The 15,540-nt window shown below is 44.5% G+C and overlaps 1 protein-coding gene and 1 long non-coding RNA gene across 2 annotated transcripts in view; both read right to left on the bottom strand.

Moving 5' to 3' along the window:
* Nucleotides 1–15,540, bottom strand: part of LOC142576357 (uncharacterized) — a 57,307-nt gene that overhangs the window by 27,479 nt on the left and 14,288 nt on the right. The gene's annotated exons all lie outside the window — the stretch shown is intronic.
* LOC142574244 (uncharacterized) lies at nucleotides 7,729–14,854 on the bottom strand. Its single transcript, XR_012826468.1, has 3 exons — nucleotides 14,025–14,854; nucleotides 12,717–12,806; nucleotides 7,729–9,259 (listed from the first exon to the last, which is right to left on the bottom strand). It is a non-coding gene; the product is annotated as an uncharacterized LOC142574244 (long non-coding RNA).

Genomic DNA, 15,540 nt, shown 5'->3' with positions numbered 1-15,540 from the left:
GGTTGTCGTATAGGAAATAAGCTCTCCAAATAAATTTTAGCGAACGAAGGCGCCGTAAAACTAAATTTGAGACGACCATCATCAGTACACAGTCATAGGAAACAAGAGCGAATAAGCGGAAACACTGCAGAACTTTAGCAGACTATAGGCGCGAGTTCGTGCTCTCACGTCATGCGAGCGGCGCTTGCAACGACCCTGTAGGCCGTTCTCGGGGCGAATACCAACTACGTCATAACCTCCTCTGCTTTCCGCTGATTCTTTCGGCGCAGCCACTGCCCACTTTCCTTCTCGCATATTTCCTTACCCCGTGGTACTCCGCGTGGGCCCTTTCGTCCTTCGCTCGTTCACTTGTTTATGGCGCCAGACAACGCCGTCGCCAACGCTTACAGTAAGAACGGGCGCTTAAGAGCTGAGCTTTTCTCCTGTCTCCTTACTTATAACTAGAGGCTTCCGCTTTGACAATAATTTTGTATAGCACAGGCGTACACTTCCTTGCATTTCAAGGGTCCTTGCATTTCAAGGCAGTGGGGCTTCTTGAAATAGATTGCCTTTGACATATTTTAGTATACCATCATCATCTCGAGATGTGTATTTCGTGTGTGTGTGTGTGCGAAAACGTTTATTGTGATGAGGTCCGGAGGCTCGACTTCTTAAGCCAAGGCGGGCCGCTCCCACGTTGGCACTGTCAGGCCAAGCCTTTAAAAAAATAAATTATGGGGTTTTACGTGCCGAAACCAGTTTCTGATTATGAGGCACGCCGTAGTGGAGGACTCCGGAAATTTTGACCACCTGGGATTCTTTAACGTGCACCTAAATCTAAGTACATGGATGTTTTCGCATTTCGCCCCCATCTAAATGCGGCCGCCGTGGCCGGGATTCGATCCCGCGAACTTGTGCTCAGCAGCCCAACACCATAACCACTGAGCAACCACGGCGGGTGCCAAGCCTTTCAGCGACATCATGGTCCCTCTGGACTGCCCTTAGTTGGTGCATTTGGTGTCCATAGTAGATTTTATTACCCATTGCCGTACTTTCAAATCGTACTAGTTTTACGCACTTCACAGTGATTGTTCTTTAAGCCCGTCTACAGCTGCGTCACATCCACCTCGCCTTTTTCCTCGTTCCACTTGGAACTCATTATAACTGGCCTGGCGCATTTAGGCCATACTTGACCCTTGCGCCAGAAGACACTGCATTCATAATCTTAATTGTTACTGTAGATCGAACGCTAAAGAACATCACGAAACCCAACTTCCCGCACATCTTAAGAGTTGTTTCGAAACAGACACCGTCATTATTCCACAATTATTTTTTGTATATATGAGCCTGTTTCAAATCCCACTCGTTGGAAAAATTTGACGGAGTGGTAGCAGAATGTTTAAAGAAATAGTTGAGTATAAACTTAAGTGTTATCGGTACTGAATTTTTCGGAGGTGCGAGGGGACTATGTCAGCTTGCGGTGACGTTAGCAGAGTTCGAGGAAATTACTTTACGCTACAAGAGCGAACGGTGTAAAAATGAAATAATTGAGTTTTACGTGCCGCAACCACTCTCTGATTATGAGGCACGCCATAGTGGAAGACAACAGAAATTTAGACCACCGGGGGTTCCTTAACGTGCACCTAAATATAAGTACACGGGTGTTTTCGCCCCCATCAAGTAGGCATCCCGAAATACGACGGCCGTGGCCTAGATTTGATCCCGAGACGTCGTGCATAGCAACCTAGCATGATAGCCATTGAACAACCAGGGCGAGTAGCGAACGGTGTGACCATATCAGAGTACTATGCCGTCCACGCGCTCACTCGGCCAGTTACACATTTGAAGCCCAACACGCGATTTACGCTCGCCTGTCGCACGCGTGCGGTCGTACTAAGACCTACATATGAAATCGAGAGTTTGACAAAACTCGTCTCTTTGGGATTTCTCGTGTTTGATGGTAAGAAACAGACGCCGACCAAAATACTTTAAGAGAAAGAAAACATCTCTCGGCTCCCACACGGGGGCCGCGTTAACAATGAAACCAAGCTGATGGGGGACATGGCTATGTGCGTGTGAATAGATGGCGCAATTAGTGGGCATGAACGGAACGAAGGCTGCCGTCATCACGGTTCAGCGTAGAATCAGTAGTTTGAATTAGTAATGACTCCAGATGCAAACGCGAGGCTGGATTGCTTTAAGTGGCTAGCACATGCGCCCTATCACAGTAAGTTTACATCCTTATGTTACAGAATGCTTAGTAAGAGCGTTAAAAGACACTTTTTATGTTTGGCATAATGGCAGTGTTCCTTGATGCGCCTTTGAAGTTTAGCAGCCTCACCGAGGCAGCTGTAACTGCGCTCGGCACAAAGGACATTGCCCCCAACACCTGGATACCTTTCTTTGAGAAGCTTTCCTTTGACATTACCAAGCACGTTTTGCAGTTTTCTCGCTGCGGCATGTGCAACGTGCACATCAAAAAACGAAATACATGGGCTGACGCCTCGCTAGTATAGGGAGTATAAGGTATCGCAACAGGTTGACGAGGAATAAACGTGGCGGAGGAAGTACTAAGCCGGCGTGACAAGTGGCAGTGCACTTAAGCCACGAATGAAGTAGGATAGATATGTGAAAGTTTAAGATGACAGGCTTCGGAGTCTTTTTCTAAGTCTTCAGGGCAAGTGCAGGTTTTTGGCGAACGTTCTATGAGCGATGCGGCGATGGAACGTTTGTAGCAAGAGGGATGAATTGAGATGAATTTCAAGTACGCATCCCATATGCGTAGGTTTGCAGAAGGCATTGAAAAGAAGTTCAACCCCCTCCAATTCAACCGTAAGATCTATGGCGTGTTCTGTTGTGTTTAAGCGCAACGAAAAGGAACCCAGGGTATCCTTCTTAATCACGAAGTAGCAGTCATTCGAATATCTAAGGAATATTCTAGGTTGTGGCACGAACGTCGCTAAAGCCCGGCGTTCCGCTACTTCCATCTTTACATTTGCAGTGGTTACGAACAAGGCCTGTAGTTTCCTGAAGTTGCTTGTAGAAGCAGCCTTGGAAAACAAAATAAGCATTTTGTGGGCAAAACTGCAAAAACTCGCGCAGGCCGCTACTTTCGAACGATGCCCACTCGGATAGCGGAGGGCAATCTTTGCAAGCACATCTGAACAGGGAGGTCGATCGGCACGCAAGTAAACGGGGACGTCACTCGAACGGTACCATAGTGTTATCATCGTCAAGCCTACGATCGCGTGCTTTCTCAATGAAGTCGCTCGAGTTACGGACATGTGTCGAGCCTCTGTCGACAAGTGGCGATAAGACGTGGTGCAAAAATACTTGCGTAGGCTGTGAAGAGGAGACCGTCTGTAATTCACGGTTGGCCGCATTGGCACAGCAAGCTTGCTGTCTGGGATAGCCGATAGAGAGCAGGAGCGGAGCCATTGTGGCAAAAGACTCTGTAGGACAGGTGCTTATACCTCGGAGGAACGTAAACGAAACGCATCCGATAGAAGCTTTTAACAGTATTTCTGTTCTTTGCTGGTTGGGTGCTTGTCAAGATGAGAGTAAGTGCTCGCTTCTCGCGGCAAGGGCAGCACCCTGTCGATGTAATCACTGCGATTTAGAAGCACTGGGGCGTTGCATTTATCCGCTTGAAGGATAACCAGGTTTTGGATTGCCTTGCTCTGTCTGAGGTCAGACGTGACATGAATTCTCAGGAACAAAATTTCGACAGCAGACTCACGGCCCGTGTCCGGGATTCATCGCGTCGAGAAGGCTCTAACTTGGTTACGGCATTTTCCACAGCACAAACCAAGCGCTTGGTGTCGAATGTTGGTAACTAGCTCAGAGGCGGTTGGACTGTAGGATGATAGGTTGTGCACAGTGGTGATAGTCAAGCGTCTGGTTGACGTCGTGTGTGAAAAACGGGGGTGATCCAGCTTATTCTTGCGGGTAGCTTCTCTTGATGAGAATGTTCTGCTGCCTAGAAGTTCGCGTGATGTTTGTCTGCATATTGTCTCTTACCGATTCATTGTAGTTAAATAATAATAAAGTGAAACTGAAAGCGAGATGCTGGCACGTTCATCAAGGTAACGGAACACTCCAAAAAATGACGACGAGAGAAAAAGGGTTCCTTTCGAGCCATCGTATTTTTTCGTTCATTCATTTATTGATACTGTGAATCCCATCAGGGATTGAAACAGGAAGGGCTGTATGTGATACAAAGGAACGTGGTATAAGGTGCTACTTACTAAATCTTATACAATAAAAAACTTGGGCATATAACAATTTGATTACGTGATTATACAAGAGAATAAATAGAATGGAGAGGTTATGACAACAATAACTGCAGAGACAGAAACCAGTTACAGGGTCAGTATTGAGGTAATAACAGTCTCGCAACAAACAAGGTTACAATATTGACAACAAGAAAAGAAATATATTGCATCATTGCCCTAATTATAGTCAAGCACAAACACCGTTAAAATAACAAGGCAAAAAGGAACTGCGTAATTAATGTGAAGAATTATTGCTGCAGTGCGTATAGTTGATCCGCAATCAATGTACCCAACGTATCTGAGGATGAGCTGTCAGTGTTACTTGTGTTAAAATTATTCCATTCGCGTGTCGCCCTTGCAAAAAATGAGTATTTTAAAATATCAGTGCGGAATGAAAATTCACCTAATGTGTGTGTGTGTTTATGACGAGTTAATCTATTCGAGGACGTTGATATGTATTTCATAATAGGCAGATTAAGTTGATTGTGTATTAACTGATACATGATATTTAGTCTAGCAAGCTTGGCTCTGTTATGCATGGTTAGAATTTCTGCCCGTTTCAGTAATGCTGTTAGTAAGTCTGTGATGGAGTGTTTATTACATATGTGTCTCGGCACTTTTCGCTGTACCCCTTCAAGTTTTTTAATCAGCTTGTTAGTAAACGGGAACCAAACGGTGTTGGCGTACTCTAGAACCGGTCTTATAAGTGTATTATATGCGAGTAACTTTGTTTCAGATGGTGCTAGTTTAAGGCGTCCGTTAATGAAGAATAGCTGTCTTATTGCGGTTGGTGTGATATTGTTAACGTGAGAAGCCCACCTGAAGTCAGATGTTAGTGTCCCACCGAGGTACTTATGCTCATGAACAAATGCAAGAGGAATGTTGTTGAGGGTGTACTGGAAAGCTGATGTATGTTTTTTTCTGGTTATAGATAATAGAACGGACTTTTTTAGATTGATATCCATCTGCCAGTCCTTGTACCACTGTGAAACTGCTGTTATGGCGTTATTTAAAGTTCTATGGTCCTCAAGGCAGTTAATTTCCTGGAAAAGAACGCAGTCATCTGCAAAAAGTTTGATATGCTGTGAAGCATATGCTGGTAAGTCATTAATAAAGATTAAGAATAATACTTGGGCTAAGACACTTCCTTGGGGTACTCCTGATGTAATGTTAGTTGTCGCGGACCTCTCGCTGTTAATTTCAACAAATTGTGTGCGATTACTAAGATAGTTTTTAATCCAAGTTCTAAGATAGTTTTTAACAAGTAACCTCGCTTGAAAAAGCGAGCGTTCAGCCTTTGCAACAAGGCTCAGGCCAAAATTCAAAATGACGGGTCGGCCGAGGTGAACGGAACGAAAAATGGAAGCAGGAGACTTTGAAGGCCGAAATCCAGAGGATGAGGGAAAAGTAGCGCCGAATATCAGTAACGATAGCTTGACTTTAAGCCGTAGGAAGATTAATTAGGTCAAGAGTTCGACGAAAACATGTCTGGTCGGGAGCGCTCAAGTCAATGGTAAAAAAAAAGCGGACGCCAACCAAAAATAATAATAAAGAAACAAGGCATCTCGGCTCTCATACGGGGGCCTTGTTCACAATGAAAGCACTTAAAGAGGGAGAGGATTGTATACGTCTGAGTAGATGGCGCAAACAGCGGGCATCAATTGAATTCTGTAGGTTTATGGGCCAAAACAATAATTTGATTATGAGGAACGCCATACTATGAAACTCCAGATTATTTTTTTCAAAATTTTAAGAAACAAACCTTACCTCAGGAACTACAAGCGATATCGCACTTCTGTAAACGGCACATAACATTACATGTAAAGCGGACAGCAATGATATATCATAGGCCATACTGAGATGTTCCACTAATTTGTAAATGTTGCATCCACTCATTGTACCCGTTTCCAACATCCAAACCCCGTTGCCTGCAATCGTACCGCCTGGTTGACTGATCTAAATTAAAGCTATAGTTACTGACGTCACTGCAATTTCTCCCTCATGTATCATAAATTTCTTTCTAGTTGGTTGGGCGGTTTCGTTATAAAATCATTCACTCGTTTTAAATGTATTTGAGCAGCCGCCATCGGAGATAGGCCCGTGCTACAGCTTCCTCTTAAACAATGGATCATGCTGGTTCTATCCGAAACCAATGGAAGAAGCGCCTGACGTATACGCCAACACGTGGCTACCCTGGTGAAGAAATAAAAAAAAGAAAACCACTCGAGAAAATTATATATAACGGAAGCTTCACGGAAGTTATCATTTCGCCGAGAGACATCTCTCCTGAATGCCGACGAGCTTCCTGCCCACGTGTCTAGCAAAATTGCGGATTCATTGCTGTAGTAGAGGAAATAGTTGACCGTCTTCGAGATAACGCTGATACGTAAACGCACTCGCTTCCATGTGCTAGGTGATGCGACGATCCGAAGATGTGCTCATTTTTACTGTGTTTTCTTTAGTTGCGCGTCATGGTTTGCGTTATGGCGCGTATTTTGAACACTTTAAGGTCGACACACCGCGTTGTGGCTACAAACCTAAACTGAACGAAATGTTCCTTACTGCTGGGGATGTGGCAAGTTTCTCAGCGTTCCCACCATGCGGCAGCGGCGCTGGATAGCACATAGCGTTCCAGGAAACCGCAAAACAGTACACGCCTGATACATGCAACGTCCCAATGGTGGCAATGCGATCATCCTATCCACTGATAGAATGCTAACGCACTACCGTCGATAGTCATCACAAGACGTGTTCGGCGGCCGCTTTTTTTTTTCACCCATATTCTAAATGTATCTTCCTTAGTTGTACTGTTTACTTACTGCTTGATGGATCAGTCCACTTAGATCATTTTAAAACTTGAATCCACCTCCCGTGCTACCATTCGGCGCCATCCAGGAACAGCAGGGGAAAGTTGGCAACTTCTGTTTCCAATGGTGATCGACGAGCGGCTCTCGCGGTGAAGAAGGCATGTTCATGCTTAAAAACGTATTGGGCTTGTCTTCATCCTTGAGATGATGAAGGATATATAGTTAGATTAGGTCAGCGGTAACTTTTGTATTGACGTTTTTGGCATAGTACCTATTTCACAAATTGGCGACATTGCAACGAACTTGTTCCTGGGCAAGTTGGTGCTTTGGTCTATTACGCGTCAACTAATGATTGATTACATCAGACAAACGCAAATGTGAAGAATTCTATGCGTTCGCGCTGCAGTGAATGCGCGGCAAAAAAAAAAAAAAAAAGACAGTGCATCCTAAAATCTGGCATTTGCAAAAGCACATTTCTGAAGAAAACAACGTGATCAATGTAACTAACACACGTTGACCCTTTATTTCTGATAGAAGCCCTTCTAACAATTCTGCAGCGACGTGATTTTTGCTTTTACTCACAATCTTAGCTTTCCCAAAGCCAGGCACAAATATGTGCTCTTTATAACGTGCAGGATGGAGTAAACCTGCACACAACATTTCCTCGTTTCAAGCACAGAAGAGTGGGCATTGTTGCGTGCCACCGCCGCCTATTCTTGTCCGCTTAATATCACAATAAGGCGATACCGTGAATGCCCCGTTATCCATCCACACACTCGGTGCGAGCCGCTTGCCATACTCTTTTCGTGCGTATAACTTACGTGTCTCCTCTTTCGCACATTTTCTGTCTATCCGCCGTCAAATGCGAACAGTGCAGGCGCGGCGCATTCTCAACCCAATTCGTTGTTTTCTTTCGAATACGCTAAAAGGTATTTTTTTACATGTATGAGCATTTCTATGTTTACTCAAAAGAAAAAATAGTGCCTCAGCTCTTCCGTTCTTCCGTTTTTGAAGACAATCGCTTTCGAGATGGGGCCCTCAGCAGCTATTGAATTCACCTTCGTGCTGCTTCATGCTTCAAAGCGAACGAAGCGGCGAGAAAAGACCGCTCACGAAGCTAACAGCACTCGGCGTTCCCTTTGCCCCATTCCAGACTATTTCAATATTGGGTGGCCCCGCGTCTCGCCTCAACGCGAACTAAGCGGTGAGAAAAACAGCCAAGACGAAGCTGTCAGCATTCACTGCTCTGTGTCTCCATCGCTGATCGCTTTCAAGATAGGCTTCACGCGGCTGCTCCATACGCAGCCGCCATTCATGACCATTCCACGGACGGATAAGGAGCTAAAAGGCGATAACGAATTACAATGGTGGGAAAGTCAACAGCGCACCTGGCGCCGCGAACTTTAGTAATTCTCTTTCGTCATCGATAAACTTTGCGCTGCTTTCCACCGCAATTCGTGTCGCCGCTGCGCTGTCGCTTATAGTGGTGGGATCAAGTTCGATAACGTATATAGTGACACCGGGCTGAGTGGAGATGAGCAAGCGGCTTCATGCTTACGCATACTTAAGCAACTCCCTGAGGAGTTTATGCGTGACTTTATTTTTCTGGGTGCAGCGATAACAAATGAAAGAAGGCAACGGTGGCTTGACCTCGTGTCTTCTTTTTTGGCCACCCATGAGGTAACGCCCAAACAAAAGATAATGTAATCAAACTGGGGCTGTGCCAATGTTAGAATCTTATGCTTTCATCGCATAAGCTTACTCATCTGAGGTCATCGTAGAGCTCGCAGAGATTCCGTACTTTGCCAGAGTCGGGTCATCTTGCATAGTGCCACATATTTCAATCTCAACGTATTGCTGTGGTGCCAGAATCTCGTTCCAACAGCAGGACCTGATCGTACGGCAGCAAAATTTGCAGTAAAAGAAAGCGCACTCCAGGGTGTAGTACGTGAATTTATTTAGCAACATTGTCTGGCTGCGTGTTCTTAAATAGGCACTTCTATGTGTCATTCACTTGCGGACATGGACCCAGAGGTTCTGATTTTCGCGCTACTGCGCTTGCATCGAGTTAGACTGTTCAGTGCCCACAGATGACGAAGCCGTGGCATCTTCCTACTCATCTGGTGGGCAGGGGAGCGGGCGAAACAGCACGCACGTTCCATTTTTGCAAGCAGTCACTTCTCGTATAGCCGGAATATGCTGCAAATTGAAAACAAATTAAAGAGTGAAATAAATGCTTTCATTTCCACGAATTTAGCGCTGGAGAATTTACTCCAACGAATCATCATAAATACTGCTCCTACAGTTTCGTTACATTTTAAGTTTTGTCATATATATAAAACAGCGAAATGAAAAAAAAAGAAATTTGGGATATAGGCTTCAGCCTATGAAATACGCGAGCTGCGCACAATTTCTAGAAAATTCAAACAGAAATCCAAATTAATGGCATTTGGCAAACCATATTCGATGGAACAAATCTATAAAAGCATTACACAAACGGTCCACTGCCTTTTTCAGTGTTTTAAGCCGAACCTCGCAAAATGGCAGTGACATCACTATTAGTGACACGGCCGTAGTTAAAGAAGGTTTGTCGTCCGGCTTCCGAATCTCTTAATAAATGTGAGCCGGCGTTAGAAGTGCATTGTCTATATGATTAAAACTTCGAGGAACAACTGCGCGTATCTTGTTTAACGCAACTCGAAGGACAACCAAAATGCGCAAGGCAGAAAAAAGAAAAAAAGCGAGGGGACGCGGCAACAAAAAAAAAAAGAGAGGAGGAGGAGGGTAGAATCCACCGTCTCCCTCAAAAATTTGTCGAAAAATTTGCCATAAGGCTATTAGGGTACTTGTGATACCGCCAGCGAGCACGGTTTCTAGCTGTAACTCGCATGATACCACTGAAAAAAAAATTACGCGTTCTATGTGAAAGAATGTCGTTGAGTTTAAACAATTCAGCGGTACAAGAACGACGGTAGGGAAGACAGCTTAAGCGCGAGCTTCGTCGCGCGATACATCTGTACTATCCACTTCATAGAATTGGGTTCCCCAGGCGCAATTATGACTTCACGTTTGCTCTTAGACTCTTCCTATATTTAGTTAATAGCCCACGCGATAAAACGAACAGCTCGTAATCTTCCCGAGACATACACACATTCGGTGCCACCTGACCCCTAAATAATCTCACGCGGTCGTGTTCCTCTTCGTTGTGAAGAAGAAACGGGTATATTTTTTGCTTCTTTCAACCTTACGCGAGCGCTTGTTTTATTTTAATCACGCACCATTGTCCCCTAACCATTCAGTGGTCGAACATTGAATTAACGGGAACGAATTCATGACGTCCGATGTTCAAAGGATCGCATGCCCCTTTTGTTTCATTTACACACTGAAATGGGCTTGCTAATGAAGCAACCAATTAATAAGGATATTGGCCAAACGCTACGTGAAAGCTGTGAGGCCCATTTTATACATTGGCCAAATAACTATATTGCGCACTCTGCGGTATGCTATAAGGTCGTGTTGTCACCTTACTTATTCTCACGCTAAGTGTTCTGTAGTATGTGCTATGAATATATATACATAATGATTGAAATTACCGGTAGTGAGATTGCGGCTGAGAAATATTTTGATATGTCTTTAACAAAAAAAATCAAACGACGTTGTTGTGTTGATTCTTTTGACATGCAGAGCCCAAAGTCAATGGTGAATTCTTGTTTTGCATAATGTAAAAAAAAAGAGCTATCAAGTTCAATATCTGAAAGACTTCTATTCACGCACAAATAATTTCTCGTATGATGCAAACAATTTCCAGCCAAGATTATGTTGAAGAGCCGGGCGGTTTAGGTACCGGAACAACGAAACGCATCCACGGGCCGTATAACGTAAAACTATTCCAATATGTTTTTATTCCAATCTCCTGACATGAGATTTGCGCAACCACCGACGCAAGCATCGGGCGGTCACCGACAGCGTTGTCTAAACAGACCAATCAAACGCTCTCCTCGTTCATAGGATGTCACTTTTGTTTGCTTGAAAAACGAATAACATTGCTCACTCTGAGCGGCTTGCCTCATCCAATTGGCTGAGAAGAGGCGAGGAGCACGCTCAAGTAGAGAGGGATTCGATGGGGCCGAGCCACTGCAATGAAAATTGATAACCGGAGAAAGAGGGTTGTGCCGGCGTCTGCGATGGGTCCATTTTTCCTTACTTAGCTTGTGGTGGCTGGCTGAAAATCGCGGCGGCATGCAATGGAAGCTTAAGAATGGCGCTAAAACGGATCCTCAGCAAAGAATAGTTGACAGCACGAGGTCGTAAGCATGCCGAAAGTGCTCGAAAACGTTACATGGAAACGCAAGAACGTTTATTATAAGCAGATAAGCATGCTCTCCGGCAGGCGCGAGTAGCCAGTGCCTGAGCGATCAGTGGCAGCCGGATTTTATTCCTTTCGGAACGGGGCAGCTTGCGGCTATTCAGAAGAAAACTGACCTTTGTTCGGCATATTAATGCGTCTTTAACGCATACACGTCACTTTGACGCATTGAGTTTTTGCGGTTTTGTGACGTTGCGTGACGGGCAGGTGAAGTCGGTGCAGCCCGAAAACTTTTCACTAATAGCCGAGGGCTAATGGGGGAAAATTGTCGAATAAGAAATAACTATTTTTCTGTTGTTCGGTCAAATCATGTATACTCACTGTGCCCACGTCATATCAGATGGGAAGCTATCGTGGTTTTCGTGACGTCGCGTGACGGACACCTGAAGTGGGGGTGGTCCAAAAAGGCTTCTGACTAATCGCAGAGGGCTGATTGCAGAATTGGAATAGAAAAGTTTCGAATAGTTTTGCGTTATAGCACCCCACATAACTAACTGAACCCAGCGCGGCCAAAATCTTGTGCCTCCCTTCGCCCCCACCCCCCGCCCCATGGCACGATCACCTCAATTTTCGCAATTATCATGCCAGCTTCTTTCATGTCCACCTGTGTTTTTCGTCGTTTTGTGGAGGAGTGCTTTTTCTTGTTTTTCCGACTATGAGGCAGCATTTCATTCCGAGATATTATGACGACTAGGTAGCAAACGGTAGCGCAGTGGGATTTTTTTCGTCATCGCTACGATATACGCCTCTTTCTGAGCTTTACGAGGATGCAATGAATTGATGAAGTTGAGGGATGAGATATTAAGGACGTTACAATGCCGTCTGGATACCTAACATTAGGATATGCGAAAGCGTCACAAACATAAAGCAAAGCTCCGATACTGTTTCTCAATAGTGTTGGCATATCCATTTATTAGTACACGACAACTAGGATCATATAGTGGAAAATATAGTCTATAACATATAGTTTTAGGGTAATGCAAGCAGTGCCCACACGTTTGTGTACGCCAAACACCGGGCATCCAAAGGCCCAAAGCAAGCTGAAAACAGCCCGAAGGAACCACAACGAAGTTCGCCTCCCACGAGGGTTCGGTGCAGCTTGCGTCGCCTAGTCTTAAACTTTCTAATTACGCTCATTAGCAACAACGCCGATCAATGTACACATGTGTCGTATTAACGGCGTCAAAGCTGTTAGCTCAAGGACTGAAGTCGATGCAATTAGGCAGTCAATGCTACACAGAGAGAGTTCCCCAACTCACGTCATCTTCGAAGAATGGGTTCTGAACTTACCCCACAAGGGATACCGTCTGGTTCATCTTCAAAGCGAGAGGGATCGTCCTTGCACCTGTACGTGCAGGTCAGCCTGTACGTTTCCTGCGACTGCACGTATCAGAAAAAAAAAATATGAACGTCGATTGTAAAATATTTTTGGGTAACATTTGCTATTCAGTACATTTTCTTTAATGTATGGCTAAATGTGTTCTTCTTAAATGTTGAAGTTAGCAAAAGCAACCTTCGTTAATCGTTCCCTGTGTGCTTAAGGTTGCTCAAGAATACAGTTAAAAAATAACAAAACAGGGAACCACAGTTCTTAGGCGCCTCTTGCGGCGAGCATTCGGCGAACCGCGCGAATGAGCGCCGCGAAGGCGAACGCAGAGTGAAGCGGGAGATGAAAAAAAGGCGAAAGTTCAGGAAGAGGGTGCAGCGGAACCTTACGCCGGAAACCGGAGGAGGGGAGGAGGGGAGGTGGCCTGCGCATGAGCAGAGCAGCCGGCGGCTTAGGCATCAGCAGATGCGCGGGCGATCTAATTTGTGTTTCCAGGGGGGAGGAAGGGAGGCTGCTGTGAGGTCGGCAAGGCTATGCTTGTCCATGTCGTCCTCTGCTGATGTGAGTCCGCAGTACCAACGTGTGTGATGGGGATCACTGTTTCTGCAAGGGGCGGTGGCGAACGACTACGATTAAAGCTCTATGTGACACTGGCTTTAAGTAGTCGCCGCTGGTAATGCTGGCACGTCTTCGCCGCGACGAAGGGCCGCTCTTGTCGTTGATGTAACGAAGGCGAGGGAATCGTAGTGCTTCGCAAGGGAGGCTGTGCGACGAGAAGGCTACAATATTAGGGCAGAGTTGCGCACGTCGACGGAATGGATAAAAAGCGCTACATGAGCGGATGTCTGTCTGTAGCGCCTCCTGTGAATCGCACTCATGTGACGCCCAGGCGCTGACTCTCGCGATCTTCCATTTAGCGAGGCAGTCGTGCCACGCTTCGCTTCCTTTGGAACGTGCCGCACGAGATAGATTGTCCGTACCACCGAATATATCGCGAAATAAAAGCAAGAAAAATGCTCGCTCAAATTTTGCATTGTGGAGTGCTGTAATCATCCGAGAATTTCTTTTTCTTATGGCACACATGAAAACACACGTGTTTTCCAGATGTTTCCTCATTGATAATCTGGCGTGTTCCATTACGATAACTTCGTAATGTACAGAATTAACTCTTAATGGGAGAAGAGGCTTCTTATATGCCATATATTTATTAACCTGGTTGATTTAAAGCTTTCTGGGTTCTTTTTTTTACTTTCTTTCGAGGAAAACTTTACCGGTGGCAATGGAACAAGCCTTTCACATTTGTCCTTTCTGGACTGGCCCTTGGTTTCATCTGCGAAACAGAAAAGACAAACAGCAGGCGCAATTATTAAACCGTTTTTGTATCATTTTCCTTTTTTATTGAAAGGAATAACAGGGGTGGTTTGCCCCTTTATGACGGCAACGGCAACTCATTGTCACTTAGCAAATGAAACACATATGCGCAAAAAAGGTGGATAATGTCCCAAAATATGGCACTCAATAAAACACCGGATAAATAAAAACTTTGCAGCCCAACACTACCTAAGTCGCAAAGTTTTGTGCATGAGTTCAGCACACATACACATACACATAGTCACTGTAATTACACAGTGACTGGGAACACAAGAAATTACAGATTGCGTGAAAATCACGATCACCGCACAAATCAATTTTGAACAAAGAACAACATTTATGTCACTCATTTAGCTTATTAGGATAAACTGAAAGTGATTATTTCACCAAAATGTTGGTGCCCTCGAAAAATTTTTAACGCAAGAAGTGCTCTTTGCTGAAGAGGCGCTCTTGACCATGGGACAAAAATCTCCTTTAGAGTGAATGGTCTTTTATCTGAAAGTAACATTTTCTTGCAATTGCTTTCGTTGTGAATCATGTTTAGCGCACTCGAGCAGGAGATTATGCACATCTTAGTCTTAATGGCCACAAGAACACTGTGGACAAGAGCCACCTTTTATCCCGAATAAAAATATCTAGTAAATGCAGTACCAAGTCGCATACCGTACATTGACGTTTCTAAATTGCTGTTTTGTCAAATATTTTAAGGAATTTATAAGTTTATGCATTGGTCTATATAGGGTAACTCAAATTTCTTAGATTGCTGATGAAACCGGGTAGTTTTGTTGAGACGACAAGATATTTGTCTCAAGAGCAGGCGGACTTCATTGCGAAGAAGAGAATCACTCATTCTCTTTTCGTTACTGTGCGCCCGATTCGGAGCTGCGTCCGATGCAGTGTTACCAGGAATATTGCAGTGCCCGGGTATCCGCTGAACTGCAATTACGTGATTCCTTGCGCTTACGTTTGTGTGCTCTTTGAGTCTCATCAAACGAAAAAGTTTTCAAAGAATTTTACTTATTCCTGCGTAGTAATGCGAGAGTGGCTTGCGAATTACTAAGAATGTCATTACTATATAATAATTCATTCATTTTTGCCCAAATTACGTGGGAAACCTTGTGTACTGAAGAGGTTATGCGGTAGTTTTTCGCTAGCAAATTTTGTATGATTTCTTCCTATTCTAGTAACGTAGTTTGTTTATAATATTATTTCATTTTTTTATTTCCCGAAAAAGCAAGAAAAGAAAGCCACTTCACTAATATCGGATTTCATGTTATAGCTCGCAGCGAATAAAAACTAGCTGACGTTGCGTGCACATCTTTTTTAATATTTGATATGACTTTTGCATTGACCTAATTCAGTTCCGTTTCACAGCATTTGCCACCTAATAAATTATGCAACAAGTTAGCGTAATTG

This window comes from Dermacentor variabilis, chromosome 3 (genome assembly GCF_050947875.1).
Source record: "Dermacentor variabilis isolate Ectoservices chromosome 3, ASM5094787v1, whole genome shotgun sequence".
Taxonomy (NCBI): Eukaryota; Metazoa; Arthropoda; class Arachnida; order Ixodida; family Ixodidae; genus Dermacentor; species Dermacentor variabilis.
Note: the sequence above shows the minus strand (reverse complement) of the source record. Positions and strands in the feature narration are given on the sequence as shown.